At 44.8% G+C, this 22258-nt stretch overlaps 2 long non-coding RNA genes across 5 annotated transcripts; one reads left to right on the top strand and one right to left on the bottom strand.

Moving 5' to 3' along the window:
• Positions 1-8808: 8808 nt before the first annotated feature.
• Positions 8809-21027, top strand: LOC140701790 (uncharacterized). 4 transcript variants are annotated; one of them, XR_013538132.1, is made up of 3 exons: positions 8809-9161; positions 11249-11305; positions 19059-21027. It is a non-coding gene; the product is annotated as an uncharacterized LOC140701790 (long non-coding RNA). The 4 variants fall into 4 exon arrangements; XR_012080769.2 differs by lacking the exon at positions 19059-21027 and adding an exon at positions 13438-15058; XR_013538133.1 differs by lacking the exon at positions 8809-9161 and adding an exon at positions 9273-9961.
• On the bottom strand, positions 16970-21105 carry LOC144584091 (uncharacterized). The gene is made up of 2 exons (XR_013538131.1): positions 21023-21105; positions 16970-18921 (listed from the first exon to the last, which is right to left on the bottom strand). It is a non-coding gene; the product is annotated as an uncharacterized LOC144584091 (long non-coding RNA).
• Between the last annotated feature and the right edge of the window lie 1153 nt (positions 21106-22258).

The following is a 22258-nucleotide window of genomic DNA, read 5'->3' as shown; positions in this document are numbered from 1 at the left end:
TGGAGGATCTTCTCTGGACGGTGAGTTTTTAGCCCATTGGAACGCATTGAACGGTTTTCACTGTGTTTCAATGGGCTTTTTAATTTTGCTTTACGATGTTTTTGCTTAACAGCGATTTTCCTGGAACGGATTATTGTCATTAAGCAAGGCACCACTGTATATGCACACCTCCATACAGGGCCCAACCAACCAACCACACTGTCATTAGTGGAAACATGCAACACGTTGTTCAATCGGCTCTGACACATTAAGAAGAAAATGGAAGTGATTAGATACTGTACATATGGGAGAAAAAAATAAGCCACACCAATATGCTTGAAGTGCACTGCCCTTATGCAAATGTTAATCTCAAATGGAACCTAATACTGTATAGGATAATAAATAGAGAGAGCGCTGATTTATATAGAACTCTTGGGCGGTCTCGATCAGGCATTCTCAGCCTTTTTCTTCGCACTGCCATTCACACAATATGAAAGAAATATTGGCCGTATTGGGACTGCACATATTGCATAAAGAACCTTGTAAAATGGTGTGTGGAGAATTGAAGTCTGTGGCCTCCTTCAAATGTGCCAGGGCCCCTCAAGGGTTAAATTATATAACTTATGAATTATATAAGTTAAATAAATAAATAAATATCCCCCCCCCCATTAAAAGTGGCTGACCTAGATCATGCTCAATGCATAGACTACGAATTCCTTTGCTGGCCATTGGCGCCTACGTATACCCCATATTCTGTCATAGATGATAGTTGCAGACTTGGTACTTTCTGAGGTTGAGGACTAAATGAAGAAGCATTTTTTTGTGTGTCAGTGAACTGGCCGGAATAAGGTTCTTCTCTTTTTGTTGTTGTTGTTCAGTCGTTCAGTCGTGTCCGACTCTTCGTGACCCCATGGACCAGAGCACGCCAGGCCCTCCTGTCTTCCACTGCCTCTTGGAGTTGGGTCAAAATTCATGTTGGTCGCTTCGATGACCCTGTACAGCCATCGATGACACTGTCTTCCCTTTAGTGTCTAGCTAAACAAGGATGATCAGGGAACTGCCAATCACGCTCTATGAGGAATAACTAAAATAACTTTAGCCTTGAGAAGAGAAGACTGAGGGGAGATAGGCCAGCAGCACTTCTCAAATACAGTGGTGCCTCGCATAGCGAGGTTAATCCGTTCCGGATTAACCTTCGCTATGCTGAAGCATCGCTGAACGGGGCAGCGATTTCCATTGGAACGCATTAAACATCGTTTAATGCGTTCCAAATAGGCCAAATACTCACCGTACAGCGAAGCTTCAGGATGGCCGGCAGCCATTTTCGCGCCCTCGCCTCGCTTAACGAGGGCGCGAAAACGCTGCGCGCAGCCATTTTAGGCCATTTCCCGGCTTCCGGCAGCCATTTTGGCCGCCGAACAGCTGATCGGCGGGGGTCGTTTTGCGAAGATTAGTAAGCGAAACGCTTACCGGTCTTCGCAAAGCGAATTTTTCCCTATTGGAACAACGTTGTGCGATCGCATTAGCGATCCGAAAAAACGGATCGCTATGCGATTTAATCGTTATACGGTGCGCTCGTTAAGCGAGGCACCACTGTACTTGAAAGGTGGGCGTACAGAGGAGGGTCAGAATCTGTTCCTGATCATCTCAGAGTGTAGTACGTGTACCAATGGTCTTAAGCTACAGGAAGCCAGATTTTGGCTGAATGTCAGGGGTGGGGTGGGGGAACTTCTTAACTGTTAGAGCAGTACGACAATGAAACCATTTCCCTCAGAAGGTGGTAAGTGCTCCAACATTGGAGGCATTGAAGAGAAATTTAGACCACCCTCTGTCTGATCTGCTTTGATTTGGATTCCTGCCTTGAGCAGGGGGTTGGACTGGATGGCCTTCGAGGACCCTTCCCGCTCCATGATCCGAGGATCTGTAAAAGCAAAGGATGAGGCTGTGTGTAAATTAAAAATGTGTGTGCGGGCGGGCGGGCGGGCACACACACACACACGCACACACTGCATAGTGCTATTCTTACAATGATATTCTGAATAAAAAAATATTTTTTGCGGAACACTTTGAAAGAGCTCCCGAGAGAACAGAACAAACCTTAGACGATGCAGCAACATGTTTTCCAGTCCCTGCTTTTGAGCCGCCTGTGCAGTCGCTCCCCGCCTCCCTCCCTCCCCCTCTATTTTGGATTACTAGTTGCTAAGGGTGTAAAAAAAGCGAGAGTGGCAGAATCGGAGGCTCTGGATCCATCTGGGACTTGATGGCGGCTCAGATAAATTTAGAGTTATAGTAGCACTTTGTTCTGTGCAAGCCACCGATTGTCAGCTGGCAGTGCCAAGAGCCTAACCGGCTGTAACGCACATGCGCAAACTCGCGCCATTCCGTGTGCTCAGCCTAGGAGTTTCAAGCAGAGGAAAGATGGGGCTTTGAATCCCCCAGAATGAAGAGGGCAGGAATCCAGATCCAAGCAGATGGGGCAGAGGGCTGTCCAATCTTCTCTTGAAGTCCTCCACGGTTGGAGCACTCCCCACCTCCTGAGATCATCCGTTCCATCATCATACTGCTCTAACAGTCAAGAGGTTTTCCTGAGGTCATGGGGTTCCATTGTCGTACTGCTCTAACAGTTACGAAGTTTCCCCCTGATATTCGGCCTCAATTTGGCTTCCTGTCGCTTGTGCCCATGGTTGCATGTCCTACACTCTGGGATGGTGGAGAACAGATCCTGCCCCTCCTCTGTAGGACTGCCTTTCAAGTCTTTGAAGAGCGCTCTCCTATCTCCCTTCAGTCTCCTTATCTCAAGGCTAAACCTGCCCAATTTTTCCCGTCTTTCCTCCTAGGGCTTGGTTTCCGGTCCGCTGATCCTCCTTGTCACCCTTCCTCTGAACTTGTTCCAATTTGCTGGCATCTTGTGTGGTTGCTCTGGTTCATCCTGTACGTCTCCTACCTCACATTTTTCACAACGCCGAACAGGATTTCTAAAGGGGAACACAAGACACCTCACCCCCCTCGTGCCACCCATTCTGCTATTGCTTCTGGATTAATCTCTCTCTCTCTTTTTGTATAGTCGCCCACCCTGTTGCCGTCTACATCTGAAAGAATGCCTGCCTCTATCTTCCCCCGCCAGGCTTCTATTTGAAGGGGACAGTGTGGGGACATGACACGAACAACAGGCCTGACTCAGGCGTCGTCAATGACAGACCGGCTCAAAGGCTGCCCTGTCGGTTATGTAGTGCGATTATGCAACCTGATTTAGTAATGAGACTTGGGCATAATACCCCGTCTTTCACTCTCGTGATTAATTCAGTTGGACTGCCACCCTGGCATCGTTTTGGATTCCCGGGGCATGTCACTCATAAGAGGGTTTTTTGTTGTTGTTGCTTTTAAAGGCTGCAGTGAGATCACTAGAGGTTTCCATTAAGGAGCTGCGACAGGAAACTGCTGCCAGGAGAGTCATGCCCCTGTTTTCCGCCATGGACCCGTTTGTATACAGGGAGAGAGAGGAAAAACATAAGAACGCTAGATCAGACCAAAGGCCTGACTAGTCCATCATTCTGTTGACATCGTGGCCTTCGAGAAGGTTGCAAGCGATGGCAACGGCAGCCTCTGTATCTTAACTGTTGCAGACACTGGACCCTCCAGAGTCTCATAAGGGTCAAGATATAGGCTTGTCAGGAAGTTGTGTTTGTTAACGTGCCATCAAGTCACTTCTGACTTTGAGTGACCCCAAGAGTGGTCAGTCTCCAACACGCCCGATCCTTATCTGCTCTGCTCAAAGCTTGTGGCTTCTTTCAGGGAGTCCGTTCTTCTCGTATTTGCTCTTCCTTTTTTTCTCCTGCTGCCTTCAGCTTTTTCCAGCATTATTGTCTTTTCCAGAGAATCTTGCCTTTCTCGTGATGTGCCCAAAGTAGGGCAGCCTCAATTTTTAACATTTTTGCCTCCGGAAATATAGAGAAGATACTTCCTTAAAAACGGGTTGGTGGTCAAGGCAGACTGATGTTTATTGGCATAATTTGATTGGGAAGATGCTGCTAAGCAGACTTTGTGTCGGTTTTATTTTGTTTTTTCAACTTCTAGACCACCCATCTAAATGTCATGTCATTTAGAGCTTGTCACACCAGAAATGGGAAGTCTTCAATTCAGATTTGTACTCATTCATGAATTTTACTGGGTCAATTTCGGCCAGGCACACACTTTCAGAGTAACCTGCCTTGAGGTGTCCCCTCTTGAGAGTCGCCTGGACTGCAAAGAGAACAAACCTATCCGTTCTGAAAGAAATCAACCCTGAGTGCTCGCTGGAAGGACAGATCCTGAAGCTGAGGCTCCAATCCTTTGGCCATCTCATGAAAAGAGAAGACTCCCTGGAAAAGACCCTGATGTTGGGAAAGTGTGAATTCAAGAGGACAAGGGGATGACAGAGGACGAGATGGTTGGACAGGGTCACTGAAGCGACCAACATGACTTTGACCCAACTCCGGGAGGCAGTGGAAGACAGGAGGGCCTGGCGTGCTCTGGTCCATGGGGTCACAAAGAGTCAGACACGACTTAACAATTAAACAACAATAACAACAGGAGTCCCCGTGGGGGCAGGAGCAGGGAAAAGAATCATGTAAAGCATCATGAGTAGAGATGGGCATGAACTGAGCTATGAATCGGAAGAAAACATGTAATAGTCTGGTTCGTGGTTTGGTCTGGCCTGTGCAAGCCATTTTGCCAATACATTGAACTTTTTTTTCCCACTCAGCACTTCATTTTGCTTTGGTAAAATGAAACCTCCACCCACTTCTTTCTTGCTGACCCCACCCCGGGTTTCTCCCAGATAAGGTGGATTATAAAAGATTTCCTATTTTGACTGGAACTCCACTAGATTTACCCAGTGGCAACCCTTGAATTAGGAATTTTTTGTTTTGTTTTAAACAAGTGTGAGATGCGCCCATCAGAAGAGCCCATGCAGAAATTGCTCTAGAAGAACGTATACGCTTAGGCTTAATTGGTGAATTTTCTCTTCTCAAAGCTGTAATTCAAAAGTATTCTAATCTTGTCCGAAAGGCGTGTGTTTAAGCCTTTCTAAAGTGTGTTAATTCTTCTGGAATTTTTAGTATCAGGGAGATAAGATTTTAAGGGGCAGGAAACAGTATGAACAATGAGATCATCCCCGATTAGATTTTCGAATGAGGTAGCTTCTCGATAAAAGTTCTCTCGTCTCCTTTTTCTGCCCCATGTCAGTTGCCTTTATTCTGAGGCCATTCCGTCCATGAGTAATCCCATTGAGTGAAAAGTCAGAAATCAATGGGATTTACATAAAGGTTGACTTGACATTCTAGAATTGAGTTAGCAAAACTGCAGCAGCTGAAGCCGATACTCAAATGGAGACCCGTATTTAGTCCTGTTTCACCCGATTAAGTCCTGTTTCTTGTTTATTAAATCATATCTGCTTGTAGGCTCTCTTATGTCATTGCTAAACCGTTAGAAAAAGAATTTTTTTCAGGGAAGGATCTCTCATCAAAACAGAAGACAATGGCACGAGGCCTTCTGTTTACCACTGCGAAAGTCGTGTGGGCTTTGGAACGCGGCGTTTCAAATTATTCCCGAAATGGTCAAGGCTACCTGAAGCACATTATAATTAAATGAATGTAGCGAAGTACATTTCCTGGAAACGGTGATGGTTCTGTTCTTGGTCTTTGTTTGTGAGGTTTTGGGTGGGTGGGTTTGTTTGTTTTAAGGGACGTGGTGGCGCTGTGGGTTAAACCGCAGAAGCCTCTGTGCTGCAAGGTCAGAAGACCCACCGTCGTAAGATTGAATCCATGCAATGGAGGGAGCTCCCGTCGCTTGTCCCAGCTCCTTCCAACCGAGCCGTTCGAAATCATGTTAAAAGGCGAGTCGATAAATAGGGACCACCTTGGTGGGAAGGTCACGGCGTTCCGTGTCTAGTCGCGCTGGCCATGTGACCACGGAAACGGTCTTTGGACAAACACTGGCTCTACGGCTTGGAAACTGGGATGAGCACCTTTAGAAGAAAGGTGGCAAATAAACAAATAAATTTAATAATCTTGGAAATGCAGAGCTGGAAGGGACCCTATGGGGTCATCCAGTCCATCCCTGTTAAAGGAGGCACAGTGGGGGAATCAAACTCCCAACCTCCATCTATACAGCCAGATACCTAAGCCAGGCAAATCTCTGTTCCCGGAGGGTTCCAGGAAAAGTGATTCACTTTTTTATGCCTGGAAAAAGCAGGTCCAGAAGGTCTCATTGAGATGAGAGCCATATTTTGCTCACCTGTGCTCTGAGAACTATAAAAATAACACTTTTCTGTTGCTATGCATGTTCTTTTGAGTCATTTTCTTTAATCTTCGCCACTCCATCAGAGAGAGCTTGCTACCCTGTGAAAACTTGGTGCCATGCTTCGCAGTTAGAGAAATGTATTTTTTCATTCTTTCCCCTATAAAACGAACAGCGGGCCATCAACTTGGAGCACATTTTCCAAACACGGTGTAAAAGACGACGGCACTTCCACTCCATTAAGGAAGAACCCCTTGTCGAAAAGGGGAATTTTGCAACTGCCGGCATTTGTGTGTCTGAATGTGTGTGTCGGCAATGGGGAGGTGATTTAACAAGGTTGTCATAGTTGCTGCTTTAGGTCATCAGGACCGAAGAAAAAGGAGAGAGATTTCTTCAGCCACCCTGATGTATCAAATCCAGCCCCTTTCCAAGAGGCACAGTGGGGAATTGAACTCCCAACCTCTGGCTTTGCAGCCAGTCACCCCAACCACCTGATATATCAAGTTAAGGCTGTGTGCCTCCTGCGTAACAAGGTGATGCACATATTGCGGAGATACCTTATTTTTCCAGTGTTTATGATTTCCACGTTCTGTACCAAGAAAGGGGCATACAGTGGTGCCTCACTTAACGATTGCCTCGCTTAACGAGGAAATCGCTTGATGATTGGGTTTTTGCGATCGCAAAAACAATTGCAAAACGATGGTTTAAATGGGAAAAATCTGCTTCGTGATGATCAATTCCCTGCCTCGGGAACCGATTTTCGCATTACGACAATCTAAAAACAGCTGATTGTCGGGTTTCAAAATGGCCGCCAGGTGTACAAAATGGCTCCCCGCTTTTTTTAGGAGCCATTTTTCGCTATACAGGCACCCGAAAACGGCTGCCTCTATGGAGGATCTTCGCTGGACGGTGGGTTTTCAGCCCATTGGAACACATTGAATGGGTTTCAGTGCATTTCAATGGGCTTTTTTATTTTGCTTTACGATGTTTTCACTCTACAGCGATTTCACTGGAACGAATTAACATTGTCAAGCGAGGCACCACTTTAGTTTAATAGTAAAGGCCTTCTGCTTTGCGCAGAAGAGACTCCAGTAGCATCTCAGGGTTCAGACATCTTCTAAGACCCTGGACAGCCATCATCAGACAAGCTAGTGGGCTTGGGTAGACCCGTGATCTGATGTGGTACCCAGATGTGTTTGGTCCTGATGAGTAAGCTCCACATCACATCTGGGTTATTTCCGGTAAGATTTTGAAACCTTCTGCTGGAAACTCCATGAAGCACCCCATCCGGTTTAGTTTTGCAGGAAATTCAAGCTAGAAGCCACAGACGGCTCTCTGTCTTAGTGACACATCTGGACTTCTCCTGCCTGCATTTCTATTCCCCTCAAAGTGTTGCTTTACGCTGTGGCGCAAACAGCTTTAAGCAGCTTGAGTCCATAGTTTCGGAAAGACGGTCTCCTCCCTGCCCTGCCCTGCCAGCTTTTGGTACTAAATCCTGCTCTGCTAAATGATTTTTAGCGACTCCTCTTGTTTTATTGCTTCGCTGTCGAAGCTTTTGGGTGTTTAATATTGTGGTTTATGGTTTTAACGACTGCGTGAGAAAGCTGTAGCGGCGATCACTGTGTGAAAGGCTAAATTCAAAAGGACATTGAATCTGTTTCTGAACGTTTTTTTGTTTGTCCCAAAAGCTCCCAGACAATCGTTGATTTTCTGGCTTAAATGACTGGGTTAGGTTCATCTCAAAGTCAGTTCTCTCTGATCCCCATCTGGGTTCACTGATCATTAGCTTTTAGTAGCACCTTAATCACAGGTAATAATCTTAGATCGGCAAAGCTGGAAAGGACCCTGTGGATTATCAAGCCGATACCCCGGAATCGAATCCATAGCCAGATACCTAAACCAGTGAGCCCTCCAGCAGTTTAAAAATAAATAAATAAACTTAGAACTGCAGAGCTGGCACTTTTTTTGTTCAACATATCATTTAAGAAATTCTTTCTCTCTGCTTGTGAACTAAATAATTCATCCACCCGGCTCCTGTCAACTCCGCTTTATTCATCCATCACAGAGCGATGTAGATTTTAATCGGTATTTCAGACATCGGGTTGAACGATGATTCCATATGATGCAAATAGTAATAATAATCTCACAAACAATATAGGCTGAAAAAACGTTTTTAAAAACAGTATGTATGTATGTGTTTGTTTATTTGTTTGTATTTAAAATATTTTTACCCCACCTTTCTCCTTCAAAGGACCCCGGGCCGCTTATAACAGTTAAAAGACAATATTGAAAAGCTGAAAACAGTAAGTCTACAAATGTTTTGAATAGGAATTAAACAGGTATTTTATTAGAAACGGTAAATAAAGTCAATACTTAAAAAAAACACATTTAAGAACAAGACGTCGTAACAATCTCTTTCTCAGGCCACTAGTCACTAAGAAAAAAACCTACTCAAAAGGATCAATGAATACAAAAAAAAATTTAAACCACACCAAAGTCAAAGCAGTAAGGTACAACAATCCATTAAAAAAACAACCCACACAGGCAGCCAATCCTTAAGGAAAAGCTTGCCTGAAGAGAAAGGTCTTGGCCTGCTTGCAGGAGGAGAGCAAAGACGGGGCCAGGCTGGCCTCCAGTGGGAGGGAGTTCCAGAGTCTAAAGGAGCAGCCACTGAGAAGGCCCTTCTCTCCCGTTGCTCCACCAAGTGCACCCTAATTCGTAAATATGATTATGGAATCAGTATCTTAAAGTTCTGAAGAGAAAGCTACATTTCCATGTCTATACAATGACATACTGGGAAGAGTGGAGACTGGGAAGGAGCAAGAAGAATCAATATGAACTGGACTTGTTGATATGAAAAGAGAAAACCCCAGCAGCTTCTGGAGCTCAGGGTGGACACAATGCTGGTAAATATGAAAATAAATCCTGCTATATTCTCCTATTAGGGGCCCTTTTTTCTTTCTACCCCAAACCACCTCCTCCAAGCTACGCCTTACGGTTCGTTATAATCCCAATGAGTCAAAGCGGTCTACTCCTCCTTATACATATGTATATATATATATACATGTGCAGCCTATATTGTTGTTTTGGTTTCCTAGAGGACGTGAAGTAACAGATGAGCTAACACTTTCTTTATAAACACGCCGGTATTATTTTACAGGCCAGTTATTCCTGGAATTATTCATGGGAGCCTGGGTGCTGAGATCTTGGGAGTTGAATCCAAGTTTAATCGCTTTGGTTTATTGTGAACCATAATATTAAATCCACCCCATATAACTTGATACATTGTAAATACACAGTTTGCATCTTAATATACTCAACTTGCTAACAAATTTGGAGAGAAACTGGATAGTAGTTAAAACAGCATCTCTCTTCGGACTCCAGCGAGTTTATTTTCATAGCCCCCAACTTGGGTGATAACGCTCAGCTTGCCCCTCTCGTCAGCTCCGGTGTTGTCCTATTAAACTCGGCTGAGTTTCCCCCGCCTCCAATCTAACCAAAATAAATATTTGTAAGAGCCCTTATTTAACACCTGACCCCTACATTAAATTAGCAGAAAATGTGGAATACCAAATAAACTTGGGTAATCTCCCGCCTAGTGTGTTTTGAAAGTAATAGTAGTGCTTATAGATTAAAAGTAATTTTGCTTGTCAAGGGAAAGGCCATGGCAGAGAGGATGGGAAATGTTGTGCTCTCCTTGGAAGATGTAAGTGTTAGCACTAAGGCGAGTGGTTCTCCACCTTGGGTCCTCCAGATGTTCTTGGACTAAAACTCCCAGAAGCCTTCGCCACGAGCTGTGGCTTAATGTGGCGATCCCCTCTGAAGCCCCTATTCCCTCAGGCCTCGGCCTCGCCTCGGCCTCGCCTCGCCTCACCTCTTAATGTGGCGATCCCTTCTGAAGCCCCTATTCCCTCAGGCCTCGCCCTCGCCTCAGCCTCGCCTCACCTCTTAATGTGGCAATCCCCTCTGAAGCCCCTATTCCCTCAGGCCTCGCCTCGGCCTCGCCTCGCCTCTTAATGTGGCGATCCCCTCTGAAGCCCCTATTCCCTCAGGCCTCGCCCTCGCCTCGGCCTCGCCTCGCCTCATAATGTGGCGATCCCCTCTGAAGCCCCTATTCCCTCAGGCCTCGCCTCGGCCTCGCCTCGCCTCTTAATGTGGCGATCCCCTCTGAAGCCCCTATTCCCTCAGGCCTCGCCCTCGCCTCGGCCTCGCCTCGCCTCATAATGTGGCGATCCCCTCTGAAGCCCCTATTCCCTCAGGCCTCGCCTCGGCCTCGCCTCGCCTCTTAATGTGGCGATCCCCTCTGAAGCCCCTATTCCCTCAGGCCTCGGCCTCGCCTCGGCCTCGCCTCGCCTCATAATGTGGCGATCCCCTCTGAAGCCCCTATTCCCTCAGGCCTCGCCTCGGCCTCGCCTCGCCTCTTAATGTGGCGATCCCCTCTGAAGCCCCTATTCCCTCAGGTTTTCACGAGGTTCTCGCTCTTCTTCCTTCTTCGCTGCCACCAGGTATTGCTGCCTCAATACCATTCACTCAAGGAGACATGTGTACTTTTGAGACTTAACTTATTTATTTGATCAGATGTTAAGGCCTCGTTGAGGCCGAGGCCAAGGTGAGGCGGAGGCGAGGTGAGGGTTCAAATTCGTACTTGGCCGTGAAAACTCACTGGGGGGTGGCAATGTAAAACCACTCCTCAACGTTCTCAAATACTTTGAAAACTATCTGGGTTGCCATAAGTCACATCTGACTTGGTAGAACATAACAACAGTATCCTCAACACACCTATCAGAGACAGTTTTAGGTTCCATTGATGATTCCACAGAACAATGTGGATGTTCAAGCAGGACTTGTATTAGTTGACAGGCTCAGTCAGAGTAACTTCCTTCCTTCCTTCCACCCATCATCAGCTCCTTCCTCCCTCTCTTCCTCCCTCCCTTCCTCCCTTCCTTCCCTCCCTCGCTCTGATGTGATTTGTGCTTCTTTTCCTCTCGCAAAGCTTCATGGCTCCTTGGCAGAATCTCAGCATACCTCAGGAACGACCGGCTGCTGATGGGTAAGTTATGACGTCCTTGAGGCCTTCATGTTTTTTTTAGTATGCTAGTAATAACGTGGTAATAGAAATGCATCTGACACCATGAACTATTTATCGATGAGCTGTCAGCGCAGCAGAATTCAGAACTTTCTATGGAACAGCAGAGAACCTTTTTTTTTTTTTTCCCCTTTTCAAGAATGGAGGAACCCGCCCGTATGCTTTTTTCACTGGCCATGAAATCCAAAGCAGGGTTAAAAGCCACGTCATCATTTATTTATTTAGTCGTAACATTCAACGTTCCTCTTGATCTGTTGAGGTCTCCAAGTGGTTTGCCTCGGAAGTAAATCTGAAACATGGTAAAAACTCGCTTGAAGATGCTTACCAAATAATAATCATTCAGTAAATCAAAACCTTCAACCATCAACAAGAGACAGAGTGGAGAAAATCACTATCGGGAGGAGCGTCTTTATAACCAATGATTCCCAATCCTGGGATCCCCAGATGTTCTTGGATTACAACTCCCAGAAATCCTGCTGCCCTCAACTTTTCCAAGCATTATTGTCTTCCAGAACATCCTGTCTTCTCGTGATGTACCCAAAGTAGGACAACAATTTTGCCTCCAGAGATAGTTGAAGCTCAGTTTGATGTAGGATCCACTTGTTCAACTTTCTGTCCACCAGGGAATCTTTTTCCCCCCTGTCAGCTTTCTTTACTGTTGAACTTTCACACCCATATACAGTGATCAGGCATGTCCATGCATGTACAGAAATGCATGCATAAAGATTAAAAACTTGATATAACATTTTAAAAAAAACAAAGCTAAGAAAAAAATGAAGTATTGTGGTACCCTGATTTAGATTCAGATTGTTCTCAGCATTCCCGTGAGATGATGGTGAAGGCGCTCCAAGTCTGGGACATTTTTAAATTATTTAATTATCAGAATGGTCAATCATCTGCTTTTGGATGCAGAAGATTCCCGGTCAAACAGAGAGAGAGAGAGAGAGAGGGAGGGAGGGAGGGAGGGAGGGAGAGAGAGAGAGGGAGGGAGGGGGGAGAGAGAGAGAGGATAATAAAAAAATAATCTTAGAAAAATGCAGAGCTAGAAGTGACCCAGTGGATCAGCGAGTCCAGCCCCTGTGAGGCATGGTGGGGAATCGAACCCCCAACATCTGGCTCTGCAGCCAGAATCCTAAACCACTAAGGTTCAGCAGTTCTTCTCACAGGAAACTGTTAGACTAATGTGAGATTTTGGGAATTATAGTTGATGAAAGTAACTTCTCTGAACTCTCCCTTTGACATGGAATGACACACACACTTTCATTCCGTTTCTCATGTGGTTGATATCTTTTTAACTTACTGTTTCTCAGAATCTTTCCCTTTCAAACCAGTCACTGAATGGATCCCAAAGTAGACCATCATCATAGAATGAAGAAATGTCTGGATCGTTGACATGCCAATTGCAGGGGATGCCAGAGTTAAAGATAAAGAATCAGAAAAATTAACAAAATACAGAGACCTGGCCATAGAAACCTGTTGCTTGTGGATGAAACACACTTCAGTGGTCCCCATAGTCATTGGGGCTTTGGGAACAATATCAAGAAATTTCACACTGTGTTATAAGCAGTTGCAGATCTCAGAAATCATACCATGAGAACTACAAAAAACAGCAATATTAAGAAGAGCATATATAGTATATCACTGTTTAACGGATATTTAGGTTGTTGTGGGTTTTTCGGGCTCTTTGGCCGTGTTCTGAAGGTTGTTGTTCCTGATGTTTCGCCAGAGGACTGGAGCGTCACATCTGACACATCTGTGCTATAAATACTCAACTATCCAACAAACAGCAACAGAGCATGGACAGAGTTCCTGCTCCAGTCCTCTGAAGATGCCGGCCACAGAGACTGGCGAAACGTCAGGAAGAACAACCTTCAGAACACGGCCAAAGAGCCCGAAAAACCCACAGCAACCATCAGATCCCGGCCGTGAAAGCCTTCAAAAAGATATTTAGGTATTTGGTTAAAACATGTATCTGGATTTTTTAATAATTTTGATTGAATGTGCCTGGTACTGTATTTGTTAACAGCAACAACCTGCATGTCTTGAAGCCCTGTTTCACTGAACCTTCACTTCCCTGTCTCACAAATTTCCTACAGTTTCAGACATGTAACAAAATACATAGCCGTCTTCAGCCCAGAAGGATGAGGAATATTTCAGCTGATGCAGCACAAAACGCAGTTGATAGAAACCAAACTTCAAAACAGATGGATTAAGAGGAACTGGACAGCCGGCAGAAATCATGTTGCTATTGTCAGTGCTTGGAAACGGACCATCTTGTTGCGCTTGTTTTACAAAACCCAATGACCACGAGGGGAATATCCTTCCTCCGTGCGCGTGTATCATTCCATCAGTGCTATGTAAAACTAAAACAAACAAATCCGAGTTGTTGCTTGGAGCCCATTCGTTCATGGGGTGGAGACACTGTAAAACAATAATGCATTATCATTTCAAAACTGAAAGGGATGACAGTAGAAAACCAAACCAATATGTTAAGGTATTAGAAAAAACACATTCATGGACGGCTTGCTTTAAGGTTGACTCAGAATGCCAATAGCTAGGATTTTATAGCCACAGGTAAGCATGCATAAATCTGGCACAGCTAGGATTTTGTGATCCTGCATATCGTCTCGATGCACAGTGCAGAATAAAACCATAGATCAGTAGAACAATAAGATCATCATCATAATCTTAACTGCAGAGCTAGAAGGGACTCTATAGATCATCAAGTCCGGCACCTATCAAGAAGGCACAGTGGGGCTCCCCAGCCAGGTGCCTAAACCACTGAACTATTCCTCAGTCCATGCTTTGAATGTGAAAGGTTCAGCTCTGGTATCTCCGCGGGAGCTGGTGATGGCGAAAAGCACTGTGTGAGAAACCAGCAGACCCTGTCCTCGGACAGATCAATCATCTGACTCAACTGATAACGCCGAGCATGTTTTTAGGAGAGGTGCTTTCTTGAGCAATGGAAGATGTCTGGTTGCCATGCTTCCCCAGATGATGAAAGAAGTCTGTTTGCAATGAGTGGAAGACCCTAGCGGAGTGGTGGGCATGACAAAATGGTTTGCAAGGATTTGTTACAGTTTACACATGGAAGACGTCCACATTTGTCCACACGTGACACAAGGAAAAGCCCTGATTTAAATGCTTGGATGTTGATGATCAGACACATGCTTGATAATTCCATTGCAGTTAGTGAAACACAAGGATACTTAATTGGTGATGTGCCTACATGTTAATCCCTCACAACTGGGCTTATGAGGTTGATAGAGGCCTTTGAAGAATTAATACACTTTCCTTGACTCACTTGATCTCTGTACAGTAGAACTACGGTATCCGTGGGGAATCGGTTCCAAGTCCCACCCGTGGATGCCAAAAGGTGTGGACTACGAAACACTATATATTGTATGGTCAAATGACCAGTTCTGATAAATACCCCTGGAAATACATATAAATACATATTTATGGGGTTTTAAATTTAATATTTTCAGGCAGTGGATAAATGAATCCGTGAATACTGATTCTGCGAAGAATCAGTTTGTACCTTTACTATTTTTTTTCCCTGTTCCCTTCAGATTTTTCAAGGGTTGAGTTTAGCTTCCATCTATCGTTCGCTTGGTTTTAACTTTTGTTTAAAGAAATTGCAGTGGATTGCTGGGAAAGTTTGCGATGGGCAAGTCACCTGTCCAAAGAAGAGGAGATGACCCTAGTGGATAGGTCTCTGTCCACACAAAAGTTTTGGCAACCCCATCTCCACTCTGGAGATCTCTCCGAAGAAATAACCAACTAATCCTTTTGCAATATCGCCCTGTCGTGCCTGTATTTATTTTCCCTTTGCTTCACCAGGGCGTCCAAACAAGCTTGCTAACAACCTTTACAACACTGAGTAATCTCCTTTTCTCCACCCACGGAAGTTCTGATGGTGGGGATTAATCTGTTGCTGATATTTCACCACTTGAAAACAGACCAGTTCTTGGAAATCTACCTGCCTTCCTTGCAGACAAATTCGGGGGACGGGGGGGAGAGATGCTGCTGGTTGTGAGAGAAGGACCATCTTGCTTGCCTCTCGAGTACTTTCTTTCACTAACTCCCATTTGATGAAACAATTCAGTTTCAATGTATTGGCCCTCATCCAGTCTTATCATCAGTGCTAGGCGATGCATAAGGACTTGTAGAGCATCACCGGAAGAGGAAGAAAGGGAGATATAGAGCGGTGTGTCATCTGTGTATTGGTGACAAATACTTCAGATCCCTATATTACTTCTCCCAGCAGCTTCATATAAATATTAAAAAGCATTGGGGAAACCCATAATGGAGGTCCAGGGGGGGTATCTGTGGAATCACCTCCCAAAACTAAACTGTCTGAGATCAGCCCTCAGAGAAGGATCCGAATCACCAAAGAATGGAGCCCTCAAGTCCTAAACTCTGTAACTGTCTCGTACGGTTGCTGTGGTTGGCGGTATCAAAAGGCTATAGAAAGTTTCTACCTTCCTTTCTGGCTTCCTCGGGAGTTGGAAGGGGCCTCAGTGCAGGAATCCAAATCCAAGAAAATCTGGCAGGTGGTTGCCCAGTTTTCCCCTCCAGAAGTCATAGGTTCTGTCGTCCTACTGCTCTAACAGTTCAGAAGTTTTTTCAGTGCAGGAATCCGGCTTCCTGTTGCTTGGGCCCATTTCATTTTTACTGGTTGCTCCATAGCTGATATGTGTCCGGGAGGGTATTGTAACTGGGAACAGCGCACAGAAGGGTGACCAGAAGGATTAGGGGGACGGGAGAAACATCCCTCTGCAGGACAGCGACGCTCTGTGGGACCTCTCAGGTTGAGAAGGAAGACAGCAGAAACGGGATGAGCAGGATAGGAGAAAGGTTTGTAACATGAATGTGTGGTGCAGAGAAAGTCGAGAGGGACAAGAATTTCTTCCTCCCTTATAACTTTAGAACCTAGATGTTAATCGGAAGCTGGAGGGTTTCCAAGTTCTCGCCTCTTTGTTGAAATGAACCCTCGGAGTCCCCGAAGACCGTTAAGCCAGGGAAAGTTGCCAACTGCTCTCTGCAGAGCACCGCCTGGCCTCTGCTGAGTTCATGCACCGGTGGCCAGCAATCTGTGACAGATTGTGTGGGTGGACTTGGGGGGGGGGCACTGGTGTGCCACTATCCCCGAAAGCTCAGCGTCCGTCCCGGGCTGTTACACCTTCAGAAACCACTGTTTGCTCAGTTGCACTCTTAAACTGTCCAAAGAAGGTCAAATTAACAGTGTCCCCCGATCAATGGTCTTTCTTCTAAGCTGATAATCGGACACGTCCTCTCCTTCAACATTAGGAGGAATTTCATCTAGAGAATTCCAAATAAATGCATCTTGACTTCTCCTTCTCCCTCCTCCTCCTTTTGCTTAAAGACATACCTTTTCCTACTACCTTGCCCACAGAAACTCTCTCATTGGTAGTTCCGAATGTTCCTTTTTTTGGGGGGGGGGGGTCCTCATTCTTTCCCTCTTTCTCTTGCATCTCCAGAAACTCTAAATTACAGCACCCGGATTTTTAGTAACAAAACACGCTGATTTTTACATTCACAACTATTTTTATATTTAGTCTGTTAACCTTTCGTAATCCCCACCCACTGCTTTTAAATTGCAGAATCTCTCTCTCTCTCTCTCTCTCTCTCTCTCTCTCTCTCTCTCTCTGTGTGTGTGTGTGTGTGTGTGTGTGTGTGTGTGTGTGTGTGTGTGTGTGTGTGTGTGTGTGTGTGTGTGTGTGAAATGCTAATTGTCACTGGGTATCAGCCATGGTCCCTTAGCAATTTAAGCTCATTCAGTGGTAACGCAGGTACTGATAATTGGAGGATCGCTATTGGTTTGCTGGCAGTCACGAATATGTTTCAAACAATTCCTTGCAAATTGGATTTGCGGGCTGGCTTTTTAAGTTTAAAGATAACTTTTTGCTTCTCGTTTGGGAAGTGTGCAAGGGACTGGAGCAACTTTACGGGCTCCTGTGGTCTGTGTGAGGCTGTTTGCACTTCAGCTAAATATGTACACTTACCCCATTATTTTTCAGGAGAGTCTTATGGCACTTGGAAAACTAACACATTTTATTCGGTATGTTTCCAAAGTATGGCATTTATTTGGTATGTTTCCGTAGCCCACTTTTTCAGATGCAGGGGGATTATACCCTCAGTAAACAGACAGTCAAAGAGTTAATACTATAGAATAGAATAGAATAGAATAGAATAGAATAGAATAGAATAGATGGGGATTGGACTCAGTAGCCTTATAGACCCCTTCCAACTCCATTATTCTGTGATTCTATAACACATGCTCAGTAAAGTCTTTGGTTTTGGGTTTTATACAAAGGCTTCATAGCTTCTTTTTCTTTTCTTGCCATATATAAGTACGTAAAAGGTTTTTGACAACCCAGCATGACTTAAGTGCAACTGTAGAAATGGCAGAAATCACATCACACAACACATTACCTGTAAAGGAAGTTGAGTATAACTAAGGGGAAGGGTGACTCAGGTGTGGGTTAATGAGTGGGATTGTAATTTGAATACTCCCTTCTAGAAAAGCCAAATTTCTACACTTCAGAAGTGAAAATTAAGCCTTCTCCCTGAAAGCATATTTTTTTTTCTTTATGTAAGTAGTAATTTTTGGAGTTTTGCAACCTTGTATGCTGCCTCTAGAACATTCGGATGGGAGGGGCCTTTCTGGGCTGGGGTGATTGTCACTCCAGCACAAAACAATGGTTACTTTCCTGCCTCCAAATTAAAAGAGAACCTTTTCTCTCTCTCCTCTGTTTTCCCTCTCTCTTTTGGAAGCAGTCAGTCTGTTGCAGCCTCTTGCTGAGAGCAATCAGGTTTGTTAGTTTTGCTGCAGATAGGTTCAAATGCAGGTAAGGGAATAGGTTTTATTCGTTCTACTATTGATGTCTGGGTGAGCTATTGAGACTGTAAGTGCCAGTGGATGAGTAAAAAAGGGGGTGGACCAAACTGAGGAACTTGAAACTATTCTTCTGTGTGAGTCCATGCACTTCTGCACCAGGAATTGAAAACTCTCCAATAGCGATATCCATGACCCCTTCTCTTTGTGTAACCCAAACCGGTATAGTCCAGGCAAGGCTGTCTGCTTAATTCTGCTGATTGTATAAATTTGCACAGCCACCTGTAACATATTTTCCTCCCTCTTCTACAGCTTTTAACTTCCATGTCTTACGTAAGACCCACGCAGACCAAACATTTTAAGGATGAAATGTTAACTCTGGCCTCCTTCGCTTCCTTGCTTTCATCAAATAAAGTTACACCCTTGCTTTGACATACTGTTGAGGTTTCTTTTGTGCGTTAATTGGCGTTGGCTTTGTGGGCCTCCGTGGAATGTAATTTTAGAGAGAGAGGTTTGATTGAAATCTCGACGTTCATTGTTTTCTGCTTTTCCAGCCAGCGCTCCGAAAGCCAAACTCTTTGCTCAAAACTTTTTCCTTGTGTTTTCCATTAAAAGGAAGGTTGGACTTTCCTGTTCGAAAGACGAAATGTGCTTTCCTTAGGAAAAGCTAGCAGTTTATCATCAATGGGCTGGTGTTTCAAGCTGTTATGAATGGGACCTGCAAGGAAAACGTTGCACATTATCCTCGTATTATAAAACATGACCAATAAAAGAACTTAAAATAAACTTTAAAATCACAGCTATCAACCCTCTACTCTAGTCACATTCTAATGGGGATGTTCTTCTTTGTTCTAGGTGTGCTTTGCATTCTTCACAGCTGTCCAGAAAATATTGAACTAATGCAACATGGTGTTGGCGAACGAAACAAGAGGCCTCCCTAAGGCTGTTCTTCGTGGTTTGCATCGGATGGAATGGAAATGAAACATTGCTTTTAAAAAAATGATTTAAAGAAACAGAAAATCAAGCAATGGGTAAATCGCTCAGGTGGGGGTCAAATAAGATAAGATATATAAGATTGTCTTAGAACCACAAATCTGGAAGGGACTCCATGGATGATTCTGCAGTATGTGCTTCCTTGACATAGGGTCCCTTCCAGCTGTGTCGTTTTAAGTTTATTGTACTATATTATTATATAAGAATATTTGGAAACACCTCTTCCCAAAACCTAGCAGTTTGAAAGCATGTAAAAATGCGAGTAGATAAATAGGAACCACCTCGGTGGGAGGGTCACGGCGTTCCGTGTCTAGTCCCACTGGCCACGTGACTATGGAAGATTTATTTATTTATTTATTTATTTATTTATTTATTTATTCATTCATTCATTCATTCATTCATTCATTCATTCATTCATTCATTCATTCATTCAATTTATATCCCACCCATCTGGTATATGCTACCACTCTACGCTAGCTCTACAGCTTGGAGATGGGGATGAGCACGCCCCCTAGAGTTGGACACGACTGGACTTAATGTCAATGGGAACCTTTACTTTTACTTTCCCAATACAGAATTTGGTTGTCCCATATCTATCAGGTGGGCAGCGAAATGGACACGATCACGCCTTCTGCATAGGTAGGAGATGATCAGGTGGACTCCTTTGAGCCCCCAACACTTTACCGTATCTGGAATTGGGGGAGGGTGGCAGAATTTCTGGGAGATGGAGTCCAAGAACATTTGGGGGCCCAAGGTTGGGAACCACTGACCTAAATACAGGCATTACTCAACTGAGGGTGCAGCAGACAACAAGGGAAATGCAAATTCTCTCACATCCACCCACTGTGAAGTTGCACCAGGGAATTTGGGTTTTCCTGGGTGTCTTCATATTGACTGGCCACAAAGGCAGTGTCTTGTTTTCAGCTGGTCTTACAGTTCTAGTTATAGCCCTGCAGGTGGCACTGTTACAGACGACCAAGCTAACAAGTTGTAAACAAGGCTGTGCTTCCTCGTTTCCTAATCTCATCTTTTTTAAAAAAAGAAGAAGAAGAAGACTCTTGCCAATGGAGAGAATCTTTATTCTCCTTTTTTTTAACTGTAAAAAATAAATTAAGACTCTTGCCTGCAAAGAGATGGAAAGCTGTGTGTGCTGGCAGGAGGCATTTTCTGCTTCAGTCCAAGCAATCACATGTCTGAACCGATGCAAATGGATCCCCCCTTTTAAAAAGTAGTAGCCCCAGGAGCGGAAGCAAAAAATTATTGGGGGGGCGGAGGTTGACTCCAGCCTAATTTGCATTTTCTTTTCCATTTCCAATCCCACAGCCTTTCTTGCATTTTTCATCAATATGGTTTCCCCCTAAGAGACTGCACCGCTCCGTCCAGTAATTTGTTGGGGGGGGTTAGGTTCTGTGTGATTTGTTTGTTTGTTTTCTGGGGGTTTTTTGCTTGTTTGTTTGTTTTGTTTTCAGTTATGCTCTTCCTACTTCCATATCCCCTCCAAGGGCCAGGGAATCGCTCCCCATGCCTAGGTCTGTCGCTTCTCTTTAGCTTTAGGATTCTGTTCCATCCATGCCACCTATTCTGCCCTATATCTCCCCCCTCTCCCACCTGGTTAATTACTGACATTTATTGGTAATTGAGTCAGGCATTAAAAGGCTAATGCCCTGTGTCTGGTCACCTTTAACTGGAATGGATCTGCCCCTCCTAAAGACCCACAACCCCAATCTTTGCTTTTCTCCTTTCCTTTTTTAAGGAAGAAAATGTTACAACATTTAGGATCAACAGCCAATAACTCTTTACGCCCAGCTTTTAGAAGGTGCGCTTACCGTTTAATGATTATGACTCCCGTCGCCCTCAGTCATTGGTGCTTATCACTAGCCATGTTTCTCCTTTCTCCCCATCTTTTTTCCCCTCTCCTCCACCTCCTCCTCCTCCTCGTTTTATGCCCGACACAGGTGATTAGCATGTTGTAATTGAGCTGGTTGTAAAAAGATAATTAATTGACATTTCACTCCCAGAGAGGTCAAGCTGCCCCAGTCGTCGGCTCTGATTACGAGACCAGTCATTCTGCGCTTGCCTGCTCCCGCCCGCCCGCCTGCCCACTCCACCCAAGGTGATGGGATGACCTTTATTGTGCTGATCAAGACATAATTGGCGTAATTAAAATAGACACAGAGGGAGGATCGGGAAAGTGACATGTGTGACACCGGATTCTCTGATTCGGCTTGGCTCTTCGTATCTTGTCTGTGCAAAACTCTGGACAGAGTGAGGAGGCGGGAAACTGAAGCAGAGCTAGGAAAAGTTACTTTTTTTGTATAGCCACTGGCCGTACTAGAGAAGGTGCCACTGGCCCTACTAGAGAAGGTCGTTAAGTGCAAGGAGGTGCCACTGGGGACATCATCCACACTCTTGTATTTCCCATCACCATATATGGGTGGACAGTTAAGAAAGATGAGAGGGGGAAAGGGTTTCAAATGTGGCGCTGGAGGAGAGCCTTTCAGATACCCGGGACTGCGAGAAAGACAAAGAAGTGGGTCCAAGATCAAATCGAGATTGAACTCTCTATGGAGGCAAAGATGTGGAAACTGAGGCTGTCCTACTTTGAGAACGCCACAGGAAGGTAAGGTTCTCTGGAGAAAATAATAGGGCTAGGAAAGGTTGAAGGCAGCAGGAAAAGAGGAAAACCAAATGCGAGATGAACTGACTCTCTAAAGGAACCACAGTTTTGCGTTTGCAAGAGCTGAGCAGGGCAGTTGAGGACAGAGCGTTTTTTGGAGATCACCTGTTCATAGGGTCACCATAAATCGGGGATGACACAAAACAACAGCAATACTGGTTGTGGGTTGTAGGAGGCATAGTAAAGGAAGGAAGACTTTTCAAAGCTTTAAGTAGAAGTGCTAGTGAGTTGGGACCAAAGAACCAACCTCAGCAAGGAAAGCCATTGTTATTCTTATTCCAGTAAAGTTCAACTCTGTAGCCCTCCCGGCCACATAGAGCCCAATGGGCCAGCTTCTGTGGATTGGGCTAGATGTTCTTTGAGGTTCCCTCCACCGTAGCATTCT

The sequence above is a fragment of the Pogona vitticeps genome, chromosome 7, assembly GCF_051106095.1.
Source record: "Pogona vitticeps strain Pit_001003342236 chromosome 7, PviZW2.1, whole genome shotgun sequence".
NCBI lineage: Eukaryota > Metazoa > Chordata > Lepidosauria > Squamata > Agamidae > Pogona > Pogona vitticeps.
The sequence above is the reverse complement of the archived record's forward strand: the minus strand, read 5'-3'. Positions and strand labels throughout refer to the sequence as shown.